The sequence below is a fragment of the Talpa occidentalis genome, unplaced genomic scaffold, assembly GCF_014898055.3.
Source record: "Talpa occidentalis isolate TD23 unplaced genomic scaffold, MPIMG_talOcc4v2.1 talOcc4.11, whole genome shotgun sequence".
In the NCBI taxonomy this organism is placed as follows: Eukaryota; Metazoa; Chordata; class Mammalia; order Eulipotyphla; family Talpidae; genus Talpa; species Talpa occidentalis.
Genome location: NW_023601104.1, coordinates 641,633 through 664,430, shown reverse-complemented (window position 1 = coordinate 664,430; position 22,798 = coordinate 641,633). Strand labels below are relative to the sequence as shown.

The following is a 22,798-nucleotide window of genomic DNA, read 5'->3' as shown; positions in this document are numbered from 1 at the left end:
AGGACCAAGATCAGCTGGGAGGAGAGACAGATACCATCAGAAAGGCTAGAAAAGACTGAGAAAAACTAAGTCAGGAATGGTACCAATTCACCAAGAGGGATACCCTCCCTACCCCCACAGAGTCACCCTGGACTCTTCCAAACCCCAAATGGAAAGTGCATATTGCTCTGTGAGAACATAATTCTTTAAATGTTAAACACAGGACAACCTCCTGGCTGATGACTTATTTCCCAGGGTTGTCTGTGCCTGCCCTTGCAGAGCCAAGGAAGCCACCTATCTCTTCCCCCTATGTCACCTCTAGGCCTTCCCTGAGTGTGTAGTAAGAAACTAAGCAATGACAGTGAACACAGTGTGCCAAGCAAGTTTTTTTTGTCTACTTTGGGCAGTAGGCACAGGTGCAAACCAAGGCCTCTCATGAACACTGGTGCTTCCCTACTCCTGCATTTCTCTGCTCCATGCGAGAATGCAGACCCACCAGGAATATCACAGTTGGCTCCTGGACAATAGGTTTTGGAAATCTGGGAAAGCCACCCATCCCTCCCTGCTACATGTCCTCTGGACCTGTGTTCAGATTATAGTCAGAAACTAAGTAGCCATAGAGATCATGGCCTACAAAAAAGGGCATCCTGTTAGCTTGTGGCCAATTGGGGCACCTAGGGTGGTACCACTCTCTCCCAGAATGTTCTCTAAATTTTTACCTGAAGTTCACAACGTGCTACTGCTGCACAGAGCAAAATACCTGGGGAGATCTAAAACAAAAATCAGCAAACAAAATAGCACAACAAATGGCATATTGAGAACTCAAGGAAATAATGACACCACAAGGAGGGAACAATACTCAAAATCCAACCACAAAGATACGGGAGATCTTACCTTTCTATCAGGCAAAGTTCAAAATGACCATGATAAAAAAAATTAAAAGAAACTGAAGAAAACACATAAGAACTTAATGTCATGAGAAATACAATTAATGAGAGTAAATAGAGATAGTTTTAAATAAGAATGTAACAAAGTTACAGGTACAAAAAGATCAAGAGATTAAAAAATCTGCAGAAAACTGTAGAAGCAGATTAGAGCAAATGGAGGATGGAATTAATGACCTTGAAGATCATAATGCAAAAAGAAAAAAAATCAGTTGAAAGAAAAAAAATATGAAGAAAGAGAAATTATGAAATATTTTGAGATATTTAGAACTCCATTATGAAAGACAACATAAGGATAATGGGTATTCCAGATGGGGGAATGAAAGGAGGAAACAGACAACTAACTCAGAAATAGTAGAGGAAGACTTCCCAAACCTGGGGAAGCTACTAAATATACAAGTCCATGAAACTAAAAGAACACCTGGTTATCTAAATGTAGCCATACCAAGACATATAGTCATGAACCTACTAAGAGTTCAAGACAAAAAAAGAATAAAGAGAGTGGCTAGAAAAAAGGAGGTAGCCTATAAAGGAAATCACAACAGATTGATATCAGACTTGGAGAAAGACCTACAGGCAAGGAGAGATATGTACTTCATGATAAAAATTGCACCCCAAGAATACTTTGCCCTGCAAGACTTTTCTTCAGATATGAGGGAGAATAAAAGCCTACCCATAAAAGCAGAAGCTGAGGGAATTTTCACCACTGGACCTCCCCTACAAGAAATGTTGAAAGAGGCGCTTTTATCTCAATAAAAGTGAAGAAGAAAAAACTGAATAAGTAACTAGATAGAACAAGAAAAGTAAAGACAAATGGGAATATCAAATCCTCATATACCAATAATCACCCTAAATATAAATGGACTGAGTTCAACAATCATATAATAGAGTGGCCAGATCCACTAGGAAACAAAACCCAACTTTCTGCTGTCTCCAGAAGACCCACCTACACTCCAAAGATAAACAAATATCCAAAGTAAAATGTTGAAAAACAATAGATTAAAGACTTGGATGCGAGACCTAAAACCATAACATACATTGAAGAAAATATAAAACACTCCACAACATTGACACAATGTGATGTCCTTGTGGATTCATCTCCAACAGCAAGAGAAACAAATGCAAATAAAAGCAAATGGAATTACATCAAACTAAACAGTTATAGTAATAAAAATACCATTAAAGCAAAAAGACATCCTACTGGATTGAGAAAATATTTGCAGTCATACATCAAACAAGGAACTCATATAAGGATATGTATATAGAGACCTTGTTCAACTCAACAAAAAGAATGCTGATAACCCAGTCAAAATCTGGACAGAAGAGGTAAATAGACACTTCTCCAAAGAAAACAGCCAGCAGGCACAAGAAAAAATGCTCACCAGTCATCGGGAAAATGTAAATCAGAACTACAGCCATACTTTCTCACACCTGTGAGACTCAGCAAAAAGCACTGAAACATCAAGTGTTGGTGAGGATGTGGAGATAATGGAACTCTCTTCTCATTCATTAGTGGTAAGAGTGTTATATTAGTCCAGCCCTTATGAAAAACAGTATGGAGACTTCTCAAAATATTAAATCTAAATCTACCACATGGCCTAGTAATTATACTCTTAGGTATCTACCCAAAGATTGCAAAAACACTAATTCAAAGGTATATATGCACGCCAATGTTTATTGCCACAGTATTCACAACACCCAAGTTATGGTAACAACTTAAGTGCCAAAGGACAGATGAGTGGTGTAGGAAGGTGGTGTGTATATACACAATGGAATGCTGTGAATATATACACAGCTATTTTTTAAAAAGATGAAATAATGCCATTTTCAGCAACATGGATGAAACAGGAGGGAATAATGTTAAGTGAAATAAGTCAGGAGTCTGGTTATATGTAGACTATAGAAAAACAAAACAAAGGGTCAGACAAAACTGAACCAATTAAAAACCCTAGGTACTTCACTATGATTGAGACAACCAGAGGTGGAGAGAGGGGGATAGCAAAGTTGGGAAGTGGCCCAATGGACTATAGCTAAGGACGATGGATGCCTTAGTGGTAGGTAGTATGGTTCCATGCATCAGAGGAGATGTGATCTATACCTCTGAATCATATATAGTATTTAAATTGCTGTAAACTAATGAACTAATTTATGAACTAATTAGTTCATAAATGTAACTTCCTTCCTCATTATGTTTCATGTTTAGGGTTAGGAAATTTGTATAACACTAAGGTTATCTAAATGGGGACTATGTATAGGTTTCTTAATGGTTTAAGGTAATCTGTTGCTTACTAACATTTTGGGTCATGGCTAGCAGTTGATCCTTAAAAGGGTACTCTAAATGAAGTGCCAAAACAAATGAGGGTTCATCTTTAGAAAAGAATGGAAAAATATTTTCAGGAACACTGACAATGTAGAGAGAAAAATATGTTCTTTCTGTGCCAAAATCTGAACCACATTAAATTTTGATGGAAATTTTAAAAATACATACATACATACATAAATAAATAAATAAATAAATAAATAAATAAATAAAATTTCTGTGAACTAAAAAAAAAAAAACAAGGAAAATTTCAAACCTAAGGAAAAAACTAAATATACAATTTCATTAATCCAGAAGAATATCTTATTATCTATTGCAATAAAACCTACACCAAGACACATAGGAGTAAAACTACCTAAAGTTCAAAACAATGAAAGATTATTGAAGCAACCAAAGATTTAAAAAAAAAAAAAAAAGTCAGGTAACTAATAAAGGGGCTTCCAAAGTTTTATGACAGATTTTTCAGCAGACATAGTACAGGCAAAGAGAGACTGAAATAATATATGCAAAATATTCAGAGATTAACAGTTGTCATCCAAGTACACTATGTCCTACAAGACTCTCTTTTCAGATATGGAGAAATATAGGCTTCCCCAGAAAAAAAAGAAAAGAAAAGAAAAGAAAAAAGAGAAGAGAAGAGAAAAGAAGAGAAGAGAAGAGAAAGAAGAGGAGTTTGCCAACACTAGACAAAAAATAGTGAAAGAAATTCTATTATCTAAATCAAAAAGGAAGTCCACAATATATTGAACAAGGTAAAAGATAATAAAATTAAAGACAAAATGGCAATTGGAAATCCTATATATCTATAATCACCCTACAAGTAAATAGACTGGACTTCTAATTCAAATGTGTGGCTGGTTGGTTCAGAAGACAAACTCCAACTTTCTACTCTTTAGGATGCCCACCATTGTGCCCAGGATAAACATAGGTTCCCAATAAATGGTTGGTAAACAATCCAACAAACAAACAAGACCCCCACCATTCACCCTAAAAAAAGACAGGGTGAGCCATACTTATACAAACAAAGTAGATGTCCAGGTTAAATTGGTAACAAACCAAAGGGTAGATATCTTGTCATGATTAAGGGATTAAATCCATCAAGATGATATAGCACTTATCAGTATGTATGCATCAAATAAAGGAGCTTCAAAATATAGATAGTGCCTTTACAAAAACCAAAATGGACATTGACAGCAATAAAATAGTCAAGGATTTCAACACCCTACTTCCTTCAGTACACAGATCAACAACACAGAAAATCAAAAAGGAAATACCCTTAAGTGAGGGGTTAGACAAGATGGGCTTTGTATGCATTTATAGGGTGTAACAACCCAAAAAAGCTGAATGCATATTTCTTTCCAAGTGTATATGGGATATTCTCAAAAATAGACCACATGCTGGGGCAAAAACAAATGTCAAATTCATGATTTTATTTTTGTAGTAAACAAATCTTGTACTCGCTTTAATAATTAGGTCTTAGGCTGCTTTTCTCTTTGAATACTTTGGAAGGGAAGACCAAATTAGGTCCACTTCCATGTCCACTTATTTGTTCTTAATGAAATGTGTATGATGCTATGCTGGCAGGTCATGTTGCAGCTATATAATAATATCTAACTTGATTTTCCATTCTGCAGCTTTCTTTTATAATATGTTCTTTAAAGGGTTTGTGTTAAGATTATACTGCTAGTCTTGGCATTTCCCACAGTCTTCACATAAACTATCTCTTTATTATTTTTGGTCCTAAAAGGTTTCATAATTACTATACCAAGTGATTTCAACATTCTATTAGATAGTGAGCACACATACACTGAATCATGTCAACATTTGTTATCTCAAGCCCCCATATTCCTATTGAATATTTCCATTGCATCTTCATCTATGTCAAATCCAATACACAACCGTGCTCCTAACATTGCACTTCCAATGTTAGGAAGCGCAGCCACTATGCAGCCACATTCTAGATCTGCAGCCGTTTTAGTTTCAATGTTGTCATATGTATTGTGGATTATATCGAACAAATATGCTGCAATGTGTGTTATAGCATTGCCTGGTTAGAGAATATTCTATAAGTAGCTTGGGCTTTTCAAATCTGATTGTTGCAGGTGACTCTAGTTTCTTAAACCTAATTTTGTGTGTGTGTGTGTGTGTGTGTCTGTGTTTTAATATGGGCTCCCAGGGCTTAATGGCAGTGGATCTGCACTGAAATTTATTTAACCTTGATCTTCCCTCCCCACCCCACCAACAGACCCTTTACCCCTTTTTCACTGCTGGGCAGGAGGCACAAAGAGCAAAATGGCACACCCAGCCAGGCTGTTCCAGCTATTCTCCCTTTGCCAGCAGCAGGCAGAGACATGAAACAGCCTACAATATACCACATAGGTATGCACACTACCTCATACATACAGAACAGATTACAGAACATATATGATACAATTTAAATCTTCATGAATTATAGCTACTACCCAGGTGTGAGCCACCTTGCAAAGTGCTAGGACTGGCCTCCCTGGTGGCACAGGCAGTTGAGCGCCGCACTCCAAAGCTGTCCGCAGCCTCTGCAGCACTGGTTCGATCCCAGCCAGCTGGCAAGAAACCCACATGGTGCGGCAGACCTCTCCTGCCGTGCCCACTGCTCCCCTCAGCAGTGTGTTTCAGTCAGTCTGCCTGTTCTGATCCCCACTCTCTCTGGTGAATCCTCTCACCCCTCGCATCTCTGGCCTATACCCCAGCTCTTTTATGCAGAAATATATAAATCTTTTTTAAAAAAAAAAGGGGGCTAGGATATAACACAGGGAATCCTGTGGCTGCTCCAGGCCACTGCTGCTGTGGATCTCCTAAGAGCCTGGGTTCAGTGTACTGGAATAAAATAGTGACACAGACCAGTGGAATAGATTTGAGAGCCCAGAAATAATACCACACTTAAATGGACAGCTAATTTACAACAAAGAAGCCAAAAGTATACTGGACAAAGCACAGTTTTTTCAACAAATGATGCTAGGAAAAAACTGGACAGCTACATGCAGAAGGATGAAACTAGATCATTATCTTATACCATACACATAATTTAAATCAAAATGAATTAAAGGCTGCATGTAACTCATGAAAGCAGTAGACACATAGAAGAAAACATACGGAAAACATTCGGAGATATTGTTTGCAGAGATGTCTTTGGGGTGGGTCTCCCAACTGCAAGGAAACAAAAACAAAAATAAACAAATGGGACTATTTTTTTAATTAATTTTTCTTCTTATATCATTGTAGTCCCAATAGTTCCCCTGCCTCCATACTACCCATAACCATCACTATATTGCCTTGTGCTCGTCCCTCCCCTGTTTTGACCTTCTCTCTTCCCCTCCCTTGCTGGATGCCTCCATTCTATGGTCAGCTTGCTAGTTTTGACTTTTTCTTGACCTTTTGTTTGGTTTCTCTATATTCCACATATAAGTGAGACCATCCAATATTTATCTTTTTCCTTCTGACTTATTTCAGCCAGCATAATCCCTTCCAGCTCCATCCATGTTGCTGCAGATGACATGAGTTTGTCTTTTTTTTGATCACTGAGTAATGTTCCATTGTGTAAATACAGCACAACTTTTTGATCCATATGTCTATTTGGGGGCATTTGGGTTGCTTCCATATCTTGGCTATTATAAATAGTGCTACAATAACCATAGTATAGGTTTCCTTTTGAATTAGTGCTTTTATGTCCTTTGGGTGTATTTCTAGGAGTGGAATCACTGAGTCATATAGTAGATACCTTTTTAGGGTTCTGAGGAACCTTCCATAGTGGCTGGACGGGCCAGTTTACATTCCCACCAGCTGTGGAAGAGGGTTCCTTTATCTCCACCTACTCTCCAGCAACAAATGGGACTGTGTTAAACTAAAAGCTTCTGCAAAAGAAACTAACATTAAAACAAAAAGACCTCCTCCAAATGGGAAAAGATACTGGCACCTCTTAAGCCTATGAGGGACTAGCAGCCAAGATCTACAAGGAACTCATACCACTTAATAAAAAATAAAATAAAAAACTGGGCAGAAAAGCTAAATGTGCACATGGAAAATGCTCATTATCAGTTACATGGAAATGTAAATCAAAACCACAATGAGAGGCCTCCCCAGTGGCACAAAGGGTTAAGTCTCAGCACTATGAAGCTATCTGCAGCCACTGCAGCACCAGTTCGGTCCCACCCAGGGAGCTAATCTTCCCCCCCACACACACCCCCACACCTCTGGCCTACACCCCAGCTCCTGTATGCCTAAATAAATAAAATAAATCTAACAACAACAACAAAAAAAAAAAAAAACCCACAATGAGATACCACGTCTCACCTGTGAAAATGGCCGATATCAAAAAGACCAGAAATATCAAGTGTTGGTGAATATGTGGAGAAAAGGAACCCTTGGACACTGTTGGTGGGAGTGTAGACTGGCCTAGCCCCTGTGGAAAGCAGTATGGAGGTTCCTCAATATATTAAAAATATGACCCTCATTTGTGCCCCAAGATATCTTCCCAAAGAAAGCAAAAACAATCATTTGAAAGGGTGTGTGTACGCCTGTGTTCACTGTAGCAACATTTACAATACCCAAGTTATGGGAACAACCTAAATACCCATTACAGATGAGTGAATTAAGAAGATGTGATGCACACTCACAATCGACTGTTACTCACCTATAAAGTGGATGAGATGAGATCTTGCCAATTTCAGCAGCATAGATGGGGTTAGAGGATGTGATGCTAAGCAGAATAAGTCAGAGGGAAAATGATGATTTGTCATCTGTGGAATATAGGGAAACAATAACCAAAAAAAAAAAAAGCAGTCAAAACTTAATTAATACAAGCCCTAGAAATCCACATTGAGATGCCAGAGGGGAGGGTGGGCGTCTAGAGCAGAAGAGGGGAGAAGTGTGGGTGCTCTGAGGGTGGCTGTGGTATGTTAACGTCCTTTCAAGAGACATAAACCTGTATCTCTAAATCATATGCAGTGTTGTAAACAAATTCCAATAGAGATAATTAAAAAAAATTATTAAGTTAAGAGAATAATTCAAGCAATTTTATACCAGTGCTCTTGAAGCTTAAATGATTTTAAGGAATTCCTATAAAAGTGTAACTCACCAAATCAACTCAAGGAGAAGTAGAAAGCCTGAACATTTCTTTAAGCACTAAAGAAATTGAATTGGTTATTTACAGTCTTTCTACAAAGAAAACACATGACATACATGAATTTATTGCCAACTTCTAGCAAACATTCCAGGAGCAGATTTCAATTTTAAATTATTCCAGCAAGAAAAAAAAGAAGAGGTCTTCCCAGTTCATTACTTGAGTCTGGTACAATGTTGGTAACAAAACCACACAAAGATAGTTCAAGAAAAATAATTGGGAGACCATAAAGATGGTGGCAGATTGCAGACACCAGACTCTTCCTCCAGATACTCACAACTAAATTGCAGTAAAATGAAGCCCCCCCCCAAAAAAAAAAAAACTTGAGGGAAAATGTGGATGACCACAGCACACAGTAGGGACAGTGGCAAAGTGGAAAGGGGTTGGAGAAATTTTAAATGAACTCAATAATGATAAACGGGTAATATGACCTATGAAAGGGAGGAGCAACTGTTATGCAAAGGCCTTTACAGCTGTTGATTTGGGCACATGCCTGAAAATCAGGATTGCGCGGGATGATGGGGTGACTGTTGGAGGGCTGCAAGGGTTGGATTGTAGGGTGAAGATTATTGGCTTGAGTCTGAGTCTCATAGAACAACTGCAGCCTGACGGGCAGGGAGAAGTAAGCCAGAGTGCGTTGGTTTCCCCATAAAAGAGGCTACTACTCGAAGCCCAGACAGAGATATTCAAATCACTCACCACCCCACACCCCAGGACTAAACCCCCCCCCCAAAAAAAAAAGAAACATTTGAACAAACAAGCACTCAAGCACCTGTCAGTAACAGCAGCAAACACCACAGGATTAGGGTCTGTGCTGGAAAAGAACGGCTCCTGGCTGGTGACTCCATAGCAACTACAGTCCATGCCCAGCACCGCAGCTAGTGCTTATAAGTAGTCTAGAGTCCAAGTGCACATAGACAGTAAGAGATGCTAAGACCGAGGAGCTGGCATCACTGGATCTTGACCATACAACTCTGCTACCCACAGCACAGTGGGATTCTACAGAGGGTAATTCTTTGGTGTCTTTTATACCCACCTCCCTCTCCCCCTCACCAATATTGGTACTCAGATTCTTTTAACAAGTGCAAAGACAACACTCTGAAGATATGCCCCTATAACAACCCATGAAATATTACTCAGCAATCAAAAAAATAAACCTGTGCCATTTGTGGCAACATAGATGGAACTGGAAAATATTAGCCCAAGTGAAATAAACCAGAAGGAGAGAGAAAGATAAATAGCAGATGGTTACATTATACATGGAATATAAAGAAACAAAACAAAGGGCCAGACATAGACAAACTTTAAAACCAACCCTGGAAAGCTGACTGTAGATCTGAAGTAGCCCACAGTGGGAGGGGAAGGGATCAGGAAAGGGAAGACATGGGGAGAGTGCAGTGAACTATGGGTAGAGGACTGTGGGTACTGTGGTGGTGGGGGAATTGTGGTGCCCACACCTGAGGTAAGAAATCCTATATTGTGGAAAAATTAACAAGGTAGTAAAATAATGGTACTTCATTAAAATTTTTCAAAAAATTAAAAATGAGGGCCTCCCCGGTGGCGCAGCGGTTGAGCGCTGGGTTGCGAAGCTGCCCGCAGCCTCTGCAGCGCTGGTTCAATCCCCGGCTGCTCCCCGGCCACCGGAGGAGGGTCCCACATGGCACGCAGTCCTCTCCTGCCGCCCGCTGCTCCCCTTAGCAGTGTACTTCGGTCCTTCTGCCTGTTCTGCTCCCTGCTCTGGCTCTGGTGAATTCTCTCACCCTCCCGCGCTTCTGACTGTACCCAGTGCATGTATAAACAAACAAACAAACAAATAAATAAATAAAACATGCCTCTATTAAAAAAAAATTAAAAAAAATTAAAAATGAGAAGACAGAATAACATACCACTAATGCCAGAGCAATATAACCCTGAGAGGATACTCAGCCCAGCAGAACTGCAGATAACTGAAGAGTAGTGCAAGGTAGCACTTGTAACAATGCTTCTGAAACTCAAAGAAACAATGGAGGGTGTATAAGAACAACAAAGTAAAGATAAAGAAAATATGAGTCAGCTACAATTCAAAATAAGGGAGCTAAGAAACACTATTCAACTGCTGGCGAATAGAAGCAATAGAAAGAATAAGCTGGAAAACACAATGTTGGAAAACACACAATGTAAAGAAAAAAGAATATTGAAATGAACATAGTGTAAGAGCCCTTTGGCACAATTTTAAAAGAAAAAATAACCATACCAGGGTAGGTCCCAGAAGTAGAAGAAAAAGGAAAAAGCTTAGAGAGTTTATTTGAAGAAATACTAGAAATCATCTCAACCTAGGAAACTAACCAGACCTTGTGATCCATGAGGCCCAGAGAGTTCCAAACAAATTAATGCTAGACAAATAAAAAAAAAAATCAAGAGATAAAAGGGAGCACCATTCATACTGTCAGTGGACTTTTCAGTAAAAATGTTACAAGCCCCAAGAGACTGGATGGAGATATTTCTAAATATCTTTTTATACTTAAAAAGAAACCTAGCCCAGAATCCTTTACTCAGCAAGGCTAGTATTCACTGAATGAGGAGTGTCACTGTAAAGAAAAATAATTGCTTGCTGATTTGTCATAACTGAGAAACCAAAATACTAAAAATATTATTAAATTCACCAATTTTTAAATCATTTTTATTAAGTGTGAAAACAAGCAAAATTCTTTTTTAGGGACACTAACATGTGATAAAAACATACTTAAGCAAGGGAATGATAAAATTTATGATAGTGGTTACTTAGGATGGAAGAACAGAACGTAAATTAAATGTATTGGTATTGTTAAGTTAAAATGTGAAGTTTTTTAAAGATTTATTTATTTATGCATTGAAGAAGTGGGGTGTAGGACAGAGGAGCAGCGGGTGAGAGGATTCACCAGAGACAGAGTGGGGAACAGAACAGACAAATCTACTGAAATACACTGCTGAGGGGAGCAGCGGGCGAGACAGGAAAGGTCTGTCGTGCCATCTGGGTAGCTTCCTGGCTGGGGATCTACTCAGGTGACCTCAGTGATAACACTGAGACTTAACCATTAGGCCTTCAGGGAGGCCTCAGATTATTAAATTTTTAATTAAGACATTAAACTCACCTTCTCAGTCTGTTTGAGATTTAATCTAGTTCAGAAGCCAAAAGAAATACAATACATTTTAAGGTTCTGGTGAGTCAAGCAGAGTGCTGTTAAAGGCAGGATTCAGGGAAAATTCCTCAAGGACCTGATAAATAAACTGAGACCTGAAGGATAAGTGATGTACTCATTATTTAGAGAAATAAAAGAACTTCAACTTTATAAAGTTTGCAGGTTAAGTGAAGGCAGGGGAAAAGGAATGAGTGCTAGCAGCAAGCAGTCTGGGTGACATAAATGACAGTCTGCTGATGCAGGATGGGGATTGTGATGGAGACATGACCTGGCCTGAGCATGTGCCCTACAGAAACTTACTTGTGGCTCAGTTTTCAAACGTGAGGAAAGAATGTGCCCACTGTACTGCTACCTTTTGGAAAATAATAGTCTATATTTTAAATAGATACCAATGATAATTGATGTATCATTTTATTTTTTTTTTAATTTTTTTTTTATAGAGGCATGTTTTATTTATTTGTTTGTTTGTTTGTTTTGTTTATACAAGCACTGGGTACAGTCAGAAGCACGGGGGGGGGGGGGGGGTAAGAGAATTCACCAAAGCCAGAGCAGGGAGCAGAGCAGGCAGAAGGACCGAAGTACACTGCTGAGGGGAGCAGCCGGCGGCAGGAGAGGTCTGCGCGCCATGTGGGACCCTCCTCCGGTGGCCGGGGAGCAGCCGGGGATCGAACCGGCGCTGCAGAGGCCGTGGGCAGCTTCGCAACCCAGCGCTCAACCGCTGCGCCACCGGGGAGGCCCATTGATGTATCATTTTAAACAGAAAGAACTGTATGTCACATCTTGTTCCAATTCTCATTCTGTTTATTTCACAAACAAAATAAAAATAATTGTTTATTTCATAAAATAAAAATATTTATTTTGTTTATGAAATATTTATATTGTACCTATTTCCTAAGAAAAACCAAAGTGTGGACAGAACAAGATATTTACATATTTTCAACAGTACATTTCCTACAGTGAAAGAGTAACTTTTTAGTGGAAAAACTTGACAACTCCTTATCAAGGGATTAAAACAAACATGATCAATAATGAACAAGTGTGAATTGTCTGCCACCTGATGGCCTTCTGGGATAGTCCTGCTTAAAAAAAAAAAAAAAACTAATCTGAATCTAACCAGGAAGAAACAATAGGCACACCAAATTGTGGGACAGTCTTCAAAATAACCTGTAATCTTGAAGTTTTTCAAAATCATGAAAGTTCTGAGGGAGAAACAGGAGACATGACTTGATGCAGTATGATTCCAAACTGTTAACTTTTCTGAAGTTTGAGATTATATACACACACAAGCATATATGTATTTTAAGGAAGTACAGAAATAAATTCTAGAAACCTGGAATAATTTACCTTTTTCCACTGGCTCTATGCATTGGTCTCAGTGTAATTTAAATACCGAGTTTGTTTTTAGGGCTTTAAATATGGACTTGAACTTTAAAAGATTTCTTTATTGGAAAAATCATTGTTCTTATAAAAGAAGCTGAAGCTTCTATTATACTTTATATCTATAGTTGAAACATTTAAAATACTTGCAAAGGACTTACAGTGCTGGTGGGAATGCAAACTAGCCCAACCACTATAGAAAGTTGTATGGAGGTTCCACAAAATACTAAAAATGGATCAACTATATGACCCAACAGTTCTCCTAGAAATCTACCCAAAGAACACAAAAACATTAATTCAAAAGGAAATCTGCACCCCTATATTTATTGTACCACATTTACAATAGCTAAGATATGGAAACAACATAAATGCCCCAAAACAGATGAGTTGTTCAAGAAGTTGTGGTACATATACACAATGGAATACTACTCAGCAATCAAAAAAGATAATCTCATGTTATTTGCAGCAAAATGAATGGAGCTGGAAGGGATTGTGCTCAGTGAAATAACCGGAAGGGAAAAGATAAGCATTGATGGTTTCACTTATATATGGAATATAAAGAAACTAAACAAAAGGTCAGGAAAAAGACAAAACTTAAAAGCTGACCATAGATCTGAGGCATACAGCAAAGGAGGTGTAGGGAGAGGGGACAAAACATGGGAGGGAAGAGCACAATGCACTGTGGTGGTGGATCATGGGTGTTAAGGTGGTGGGAGAACTACGGGAACTCCGACTTAGGGGAAAGATCTAACACTGTTCACAAATGACCATTGTAAAAAAAAGGGATAAATTTAATCTCAAAAAACTTGCAAGGGAGTTTCCAGAACAGTTCCTTAACTCATTATGAAAATTCCCTAATGGGGTTGACTGTACATTTTATACTATACATTTTATTTGTTATTTATTTGTTGTTATTTAATAGAGATTCCAGAAAAGGGGGCATTCCGAGTACTCAGATGAGACCCCCTAGTATTCCAGATGTCCTAGGATAGAATGTTCTACCTGCAGGGAGAAAAATAGGAGAGCGGGAATAAAAAGAAGTCCAAAGTAGAACCCAGAAAGAGACAGGAGAGCTGAGAAAGGAGATGGAATGGAGAGGAAAAGAGAACACAGATGGGTCAGGTGTAGGGGGGCCTGGGTAGAAATTGGAAAGGTGAATAGAGAGCAATCTGTGTAGGCCTTTCCCAGTATTCTATAATAATGCAGTCTCTGCCTGCCCTCCTGCAGCTTACATCCCAGCACTCTTGTGTTCGTGCTTCAGTATATCAGGATATCAAGCTGGAGGCCTCTGGCTTTTCTAGTAAATGAAAGAAAACAATGATACAAGACATTAAAATTGCCATATACACAGCTCAGTTTCTGATTCTGTTCTCCCACTTCATTTGGTGTTTTATGAGATGTGGGAAATGGACTGAAAGCATTTTTTATGGTCAGCCTCTGCTCTTGCTCAGTTCATTCTCACCTGTGAAAGGAGTCTGTTTGGAGAGGGAAACACAGCAATATTAGGTCTCATTAACACCTCTGACTGCAGCAAATGAGAATCTCAATGTAGACCACACTTCAGTATGTAGTTTTGTTCCTTGGAAGAGAACTTGCTTTCTCTAGAATCTTGACACTGTAGGTTAATGAAATCTCTGTTCTAAAAGAGATTGAAATTCAGTAGTATCTTATAAATGTACATTTACCCTACATCCCAGCAATATCACTCCTCTATTTACCCAATCAAAATGAAAACACTTTCCCATAAACAAGACTTGTCCAAAAATGATCATAGCAAACTTACTCATAAATAGCTAAAATCCTTAAATACACACATCTATCAACAGGTGAATTGTTAAATTATGGTATAACTAAATAATGACATCATATTTACCAATAAAAAGAAATGAGTTCTTGTAACATCCAGTAACATGGACAGATTATTCAAAATTCATGGAACATTATTCAGAGTGGAAAAAAAAAGGCTAGATCCAAAGTCTACCTATTTTATAAGTCTAGTAATTTAAGATTCAAGAAAATGCAAAATAATCTATAATGACACAAAGATCACTGGTTGTCTGGAGCCTCTAGGGTAGAGGAGAATATTGGTTCCAGAGGTGCTCAAGGGAGCGTTGGGGGGCTGAGGAAAATGTTCTGTACCTTCATCGTGATGGTTCTTAGAAGGGTACATATATTTGTCAATAAAATACACACTTAAAATAGGTGTGGTTTACAATAAAGAGTTATTTTTTTTTAATTTGCTTTTGTGGCAAAATGATCTCAATTGGTGGCTCAAATAAAAGAGTCTGCTCATTGCATAGTAATCTTTGTTTTTTATCTGACATCTTGGTATTTCTCAAAACAAAAAATTGAGGGAAATATGATTTTGCTTATATGCAGAAGGGTCCTTTATCTTTGGCATTATAAAGTTGGTGATAGATTTAGAAGGGAAAATAATATTCTGTCAAAAAGACACCAATATAAAGGCAGTGATTGGATTATTAAGGGAGAAACAAGCAGGGGAGCTAAGAACTATACAGTCTCCATATGCTTTTGTATCCATTCTCTAATTTTTTCTTGATTTGAATAACATTGAGGGAAGGGTAACTGATTTCTTTTCCTCACACTTTAAGCAAACGTAATTCATTCAATTTATTTTTGTGCCTGCTTCAGGCAAGAGTATATTATACTCTGCAACACAAGAAATGCAGAGATGATACAATATAAAACTTATTTTCAGAAAACCTGAAAATCTAACTCAGGTACCAACAAAATAGGACCCACTGGCCAAACCACCATGTTTTTGTAAATAAAGTTTTATTGAAACTCAGACACACTTATTTGTTATGTATGGTTTCTCTCTCCCATAATGATAGCTGAGCCTTTCTGATGGAGCCAGTGACTTGCAAAGCATCCACCCTTGTATAAAGTTTGCCAGTCTTTGGCCTAGTAAAATAAGGCATGGATGTCAAAACAAAAAGTGCCATAAGCAAAGTAAAGATAAGGTGTTCTTAGAGGTAAGAGGAGGGAAAAAGGTTGGAGCCTGCATTGAGGAGATAGTATAGGAAGGCAAACCTAAGTTGTGATTAGGTAGGAAGAAATACAGTGGTTTGAGTGACTGGAGCAGAAGGCATAGAAAGGAAACTTTCCACATACACTTGAAAATCACCAAGTAGAGAGAAAAGAAGGGTTGTTAATTCAGCAACCTTAGATTACAAAAGACATAGAATGTCAAGAACCGTAAAGAATTTTAAAGATTCTCTCTTACAGCCCTTTCAAGTTTGAAGTGACATAACAGATCAAAGAGGTTAAATAATTCAAGCATGCCACAGATAAAATTAGTTGGGGAGCCATACACAAACCCATTACTCTATCTTCACACCTGACATTGGAACAACATTCACTAATTTGAACTGAACTCTCTTCCTAGCATGGCTTCCTAGGACAATGAGGCTCTTCTAAGGTGTGGAATGCAGAAGACAACTTCCTATCATTTATACTGCCACCTCTGAGATTTACTGCATCCAGGGAGAAATGTCACTTAAGGGAATAGGTTCCCCAAATTAATGTGGGAGATCAACATTCTTGAGACCATTCCTCATTCAAAGAAACCAAAACCCTTTTTTTAAATTTTACATTTAATACAGCTTAATAGAGAGTTGGTAAGTGTTTTTAGAAAAACATCACACATATGCAATGTTGTAAGTCAACATTACCTCAATTTTAAAAAAAATGAAGAGCACATCATGTTTTTGAAAATGACTAACTGCTGCCTAACTTTTACAGGAAAAACCGTCACCTGTGTTGGATCAGATTAACCATTCTGGGTCTAGCAGTTTTTTAATCTTTCTCCTAAGAATTTCATTCCTGCATGTTTTTGTCCAGGCTGCCAAAAATTAATTCGCACTTATAAACCTGCAGCACTGTCAAGCTTGAGTGTAGTGTTGTCATTAGGCGCTTCTGCTTCCAGTAGCACAGAAATGATAGCTTGCGGGCTTCTGGTCATACCTCACGTGCCTTCTGCAACAACCAGACATCTTACATTATTGCCTGCATCTGTTCTTTCTGCTTCCACCTGCATGTTCACTTTCTACCCACTGTAGTGTGGCTTTTTCTTGCACCATTCCGCCTACAGTGCCTCCACCAGAGCACTGGTGACCTGCACGATGGAATTTCCCGGCCGTTGCTTTGTGTAAAATCTCCTTTCAGACTCTCCCCCATTTCGCAAATGTTGTTTTCAAAATCGCTTGAAACTTTCCTTAGCCTTCCTGTCAAGCCTTGCACTCTTCATGGACAGTCTTACGGCTTTAACTATTATCCCTGTGCTGATAGTCCTGCGCCAGCATCTCCCTACCCAGAAAGTTAGCACGCCCAGAACTGGGCCTGGCCTCCTCTCCTTCTCTTGTATTCCCCATCCTCGTCACTGTCACTGCCATCTAAGCCAGGAAACCTAGGAAATCTTTTTCAACCATTCGTCCTATCATTCTTCCCCGCACCCACTTCCCAAATATAGTATTAATCAGATTATTCCTACTTTCATTTGTAACAATACAGCAGCCTTTGGTTCTAACTCTTCCATAGCAGCTTACATATTATGACAAGAGTTCTCTTTCTAAAAAGAATCTTTCATTTGCTTACCAATCACTCCTTAATGATGCTCTCCAGGCATGTGTGACTCACTGTGATGCCTGTTGCTCTGGCTGCACCCAGCACCTGCAGCCCCCACAATGTCCACGCTCTCCCATATCTTTTCATGCTCTTTCTTCTTGTGTCCTGTATTGCCCCAAATCACCCCGCCCCCAAGCCAGGTTCTTCTCTTGCTGTGAGACTCCATCAGGAGCACCTCCTCTGTGCCGTGTGTGTTGAGCCAGGCCTCACAATCCTGTGAATTTCCCTCTGGGGTTGTACTTTCCACATGGAATTCTAATTACATTTTATTTACTTATGTACCTTTTAGGGCAGGATTGTGCCTCTGTCGTCAACCATTGAACTTATTAGAGAGCCTAGGACTCAGTATTCAAAAAATGGTTGTTAAATAAAAGAAAGTCATGGTAAGCTAATGCGTCATGCAGATCAGAGAATGATACTGTCGTTTCAAGGGTGCATGAGATGTGGATGATATGCATTCCCTTTTTCATATGATTTCATCTACTTTATAGCCTACATGTAACTACCTCCTTAAGTTAAGGGGTCTCCCCCCACAGATTAATCTCTTTTCTATAAAGAAGCTAGCATGGCAAGTGATTTTCCATAGCATGTCTCTATTAAGTTTCCACTCAAACCTACCTGGAGAGATTAAATCACAATCAAGATCCCATTTCTAGATGTGCAACATGTAAAACTACCCATGGAAAAAAAGTATGTGCATGTATTTTCCTTAGGTTCTATCTTTAAAACTTTTAATTGTGCTAAAAATGAGACTTTGGAAACTTACAATGGAAAACAATGTTTTAATGATTCATTAGCACTGAATGAAGCCTGCACTTTCATTTACCTAATCATGGGCACTTGTCAGAGTGTTCTGGAAAGTGGTAATAAAAATTCTTTCACACTTGTTTAGTGCTTTCTAATTTTCAAGCACTTTCATATGTCATCTTGATTAGTCTTCACTACAGAATAATAAAGTAGTTCAAGGCTCGTGCTCAGCAGTGAGACTGCCTGAATTAAAATCCTGATTCTCCCATAATTTAAACTCCCCAAAATCTAGTTTTCTTGTCTGGTAATAGCAATACTGCTCTGTCGTAGTATTATGTGGGCTAGGTGAGATAATCCAGGAGAAGTTGTTCACATGGTATTCTCAAGCACACCCATGTTAGCTTCTATTGATGTCACTATTGCCTCTTTCACCACTACTGTTATTACTACAAGAAAATCTGTCTGCAGTGACAGTGGGTATTATCCTCTGGAAGAACTGGAGACCCTAAGAAGGGGTTAAGCATTCATGCAATGCCTTTCCACCATGGTGGTTTCAGAGAAAACTGAGTGGTAAGCTGGCACTTTTATCCCCACCCAACTTTAATGAGAACCCCCATCCCTCCGTGTGAATACAGATGACATTGAGAGCCTGAATCTTCGCCTTGAGAACGCGAAACTCCCTTCTCTCTCATACCAGAGTGCTGTCAAACAGGACCAGGTGGGATTCAAGACTTGCCATCTCCTGGTAGTAACAAATCCTGTTGCCCTCCTGCAGAGCCTGCCTTGTCCACTCAAACTAATATGAGGGGACTAAATTTCTACTCTCATCCAACAATAATGGCCACCCTTCTCCACCAAGAGGTCATCTTAGTGGGGAAGGAGGTATGAGTGAGGAACCTATACTTTCATCCCCCAGTGGTGAAAGGTAGCGTCCTCTCACCCCTACCAGCACAGTGTCAAAAGAAAATTCCAAAATGCAGGGTTTAAATAAGATCCAGAGTCTCACACATAATATCCAGAATGTCCAAGATAAACCACTCATCATACCACGAACCAGGAAAATCTTTATCTGAAAGGACAGTCAGCAGATTCTGCATTTATCTCACATTTATCTTAAAGCAGCCATCATAGAAATGCTTCAGTGTGCTATAACAAATATGCATAGACAAGTGAAGAAATAGTCTTAGCAAAGAAATAGCACGTATAAAGATGAACTAAATGGAAATATTAGAAGTGAAAACTCTGATAGCCAAAATTTTAAAACTCAGTGTATATGCTTAACAGAATAAAGAGGAAGGGAGGGCTCAATGAATTTGAAAGCAGAACAATTGAAATTACCCAATCTGAACAATATAGAAAAGAGATGGAAAAAAAACAAACGAACACAGCCCTACGGAATGGCAGAGCTGAAACAAGATCTAATATTTATATTGTCACAGTCCAAAAAGGAGAGGAAAGTGGGGGGCGGAGGGGACCTCCCTGGTGGATTAGGTGTCAGGTCTCAGCACTATCACTCTATGGCCTGAGTTTGATCCCCCGCCAGAGAACTAACCCACACATAGTGCAGCAGACCTCTCCTGTCCCACCCACTGCACCCCTAAGCAGTGTGTTTCAGTGAATCCACCTGCACTGCTCCCTACTCTGTCCCCGGTGAATCCTCTCGCCCCTGTACCTCTGGCCTATTCCCTAGTTGTTCTTCTATATGTAAAAAAGAAAAAAAAAATAGGTATGTTTTTAAAAGGAGAGGAAAGAGAGACGTGGTTAAAAAAAGTATTTGAAAAATAATAGCTGAAATTGTCCCAAATATGTCTCAGAAGATATAAATGTGTAGGTTCAAAAAGCTGAAAGTCAAAAATAGAATAAATGTCACAAACAATAAAATTATGGATGCAATTCCTAGTACATCAGTAATCACATTAAATATATGTGGTCTGCTTCATTTGTAATAGCCAAAAATGGAAACAAACAAAATGTCCTTTAATGGGGAATAGTTAAGTTTAGTAATCCATGCCAGGGAGTACTATTCAGTGAAAAAAGGAACAAACTTTGTACAGCAACTTGGTAGAGCAACTTGGATTAATCTCATGGGCATTTTGCCTAGTAAAAAAGTCTGTCTTCCATGGTTTCATATTGAAAGATTCCATTTATATAAATTTCTCAGTGATAAGATTTTTTTATAGGTAATGTTGGTTTACAATAAGGAATGTAATTTAGAGGTAAAGGTTAACACCTACGTTATCACAACACATGCCCCACAGAAGTGCCTATAATGTTCCACCGTGGTTCATTGTCTCCTCACCCCTTTACTCTCCATCTCTGGTAGCTTCAGTTTCTAGAGTTTGTTGTTGTTGTTGTTGTTGTTGTTAGTTTTGTCTGTTCCTTTGGTATGTTTCTCTAAACTCCACATGAGTGAAATCATTCAGTATTTGTCTCTCCTTCTGACTTACTTCACTTGGCATAATCCTCTCCAGTTCCATCCATGTTGTCTGTTTTTTTTTTTTTTTTTAGCTGAGTAGTATTTCATTGTGTATATATATATATATATATCTCACATCTTCTTATCCCACTCATCTGCTCATCTGTCATTGGGCACTTAGGTTATTTCCATAATGTTGCTATTGCAAACAGGACTGTGATGAAGATGGGAGAATCTATGTACTCACAAAAGGCAAGAAGAGAACATGACTAGAAAGGTAATTCAAGCAATACTAGTAGAAATTGTCTCTAATTTGCCAAAAAATATAAATGTATAGTTTCAAAAAACTAAAAAGATTTTGTCATTCTTTAGGTAGATACCTAGGAGTGGAATTTCTGGATCATGTGGTCAGTATATTGAAAAGCCTCCATACTGTTTTCCATAGGAGCTGGATAATACTGTATGAGTGTTCCTTTTTTCCACACCTTTCTTACCTGTTTTTTATGGATATTTTTTATATGAGCCATTCTCTAGAACATGAGGTGGCATTGTGGTTTTGACTTGTATTTGATTTTACTTGTATTTCCTAATGATAAATGATGATGGGATGTTGGCCATTTGTATGTCCGCTTCAGAGAAGTGCCTTTTTGGCCCTTCTGCCACTCTTTGGTTGAGTCATTTGGTTTGTTGTCACTGAGTTGTATACATTCTTTTTAGATCTTGGATATTAGCCCCTTGTCAGATTTGTGATGTGCAAATAACTTCTCTCTCTCAGTGAGGTATCTGTTTTATTAACAATTTACTTGCCTTGCAGAAGCATTTTAGTTTGACATAGTCCCATTTGTTTATATTTGCATTTGTTAGAGTCCCCCAGAGATATCTCCGAAGCCAATGTCTTGAGTGTTTTGCCCATGTTTTCTACATATTTTATGGTATCATGTCTTGTGTGCAAGTCATTAATCGTTGCATATGGTAGAAGATAGTGGTCTAGTTTCATTCCTTTGCATATGGTTGTTCTGTTTTCCCCACACTATTTGTTCAAGAAACTTTCATTTCTCCATTGTACATTCATAATTTCCTTGTTATGGATTAACTGTCCATATAAAAATGGGTCTATTTCTGTGCTCTCGGCTCTATTCCATTACTCTCTGTGCATGTCTGTTTTTATTCCAACGCCATACTATTTTTGTAACTATAGCTTTGTAGTGTAGTTTGAAACCTCCCCTTTTTTATTTTACTTTATTTTACTCCCCTTTTATATTTTTACATCATTTTTCATTTTTGCACAATGTATGCATTTTCATCTTGGTTGTATTCCCCATACATTCCCACCCCCTTTATTTAGACCCTAATCTCGCCTCCTCTCCACCCCCCCATAGAGTGTCTCTGGTTTATAGTTGCTTGTTGATTATGATTTTTACTTTATTATAATTAGTCTTTCTCCTGGTCCCTTATTTAGGTTTTCTAAATTCCTTCTATGAGTGAGACCATCCAGTATTTTCCTTTTTCTTTCTGGCTTATTTCGCTCAGCATGATCCCTTCCAGCTCCATCCATGTTGCTGCAAATTGCATGAATTTATCTTTTTTTTTTTTTAGTATGAAAAGATGACATTTATTTTATTTATTTATTTATTTTTAAAGAATAAATTTTATTTCTATATTCCCCCATACAATTGCAAATGCCCCATTCTGACCCAATCCCTCCCCTCCCGGCCCCCACCCCAAAAAGTGTCTCTGGTTCATAGTTTTTTGTTGATTTTGATTTTCACTTTCTTATAGTTATTCATTTTCCTGGTCCCTTATTTAAGTTTTCTAGATTCCTGCTATGAGTGAGACCATCCAGTATTTTTCTTTCTTTTTGGCTTATTTCGCTGAGCATGATCCCTTCCAGCGCATCCATGGTGCTGCAAATTGCATGTGTTTATCTTTTTTGAATGCTGAGTAATATTCCATGGTATATATGGACCACATCTTCTTGATCCAGTCATCTATTTTTGGGCATTTGGGTTGTTTCCAAAGCTTAGCTATTGTAAACAGTGCTGCTATAAATATAGG

General features: G+C 38.4%; 1 protein-coding gene and 1 pseudogene across 1 annotated transcript in view; one reads left to right on the top strand and one right to left on the bottom strand.

Annotated features, from left to right (window-relative positions):
* LOC119238388 (S phase cyclin A-associated protein in the endoplasmic reticulum-like) overlaps positions 1–22,798 on the top strand; it is a 120,771-nt gene that overhangs the window by 13,427 nt on the left and 84,546 nt on the right. The gene's annotated exons all lie outside the window — the stretch shown is intronic.
* On the bottom strand, positions 4,720–5,640 carry LOC119238381 (rRNA N6-adenosine-methyltransferase METTL5-like; annotated as a pseudogene).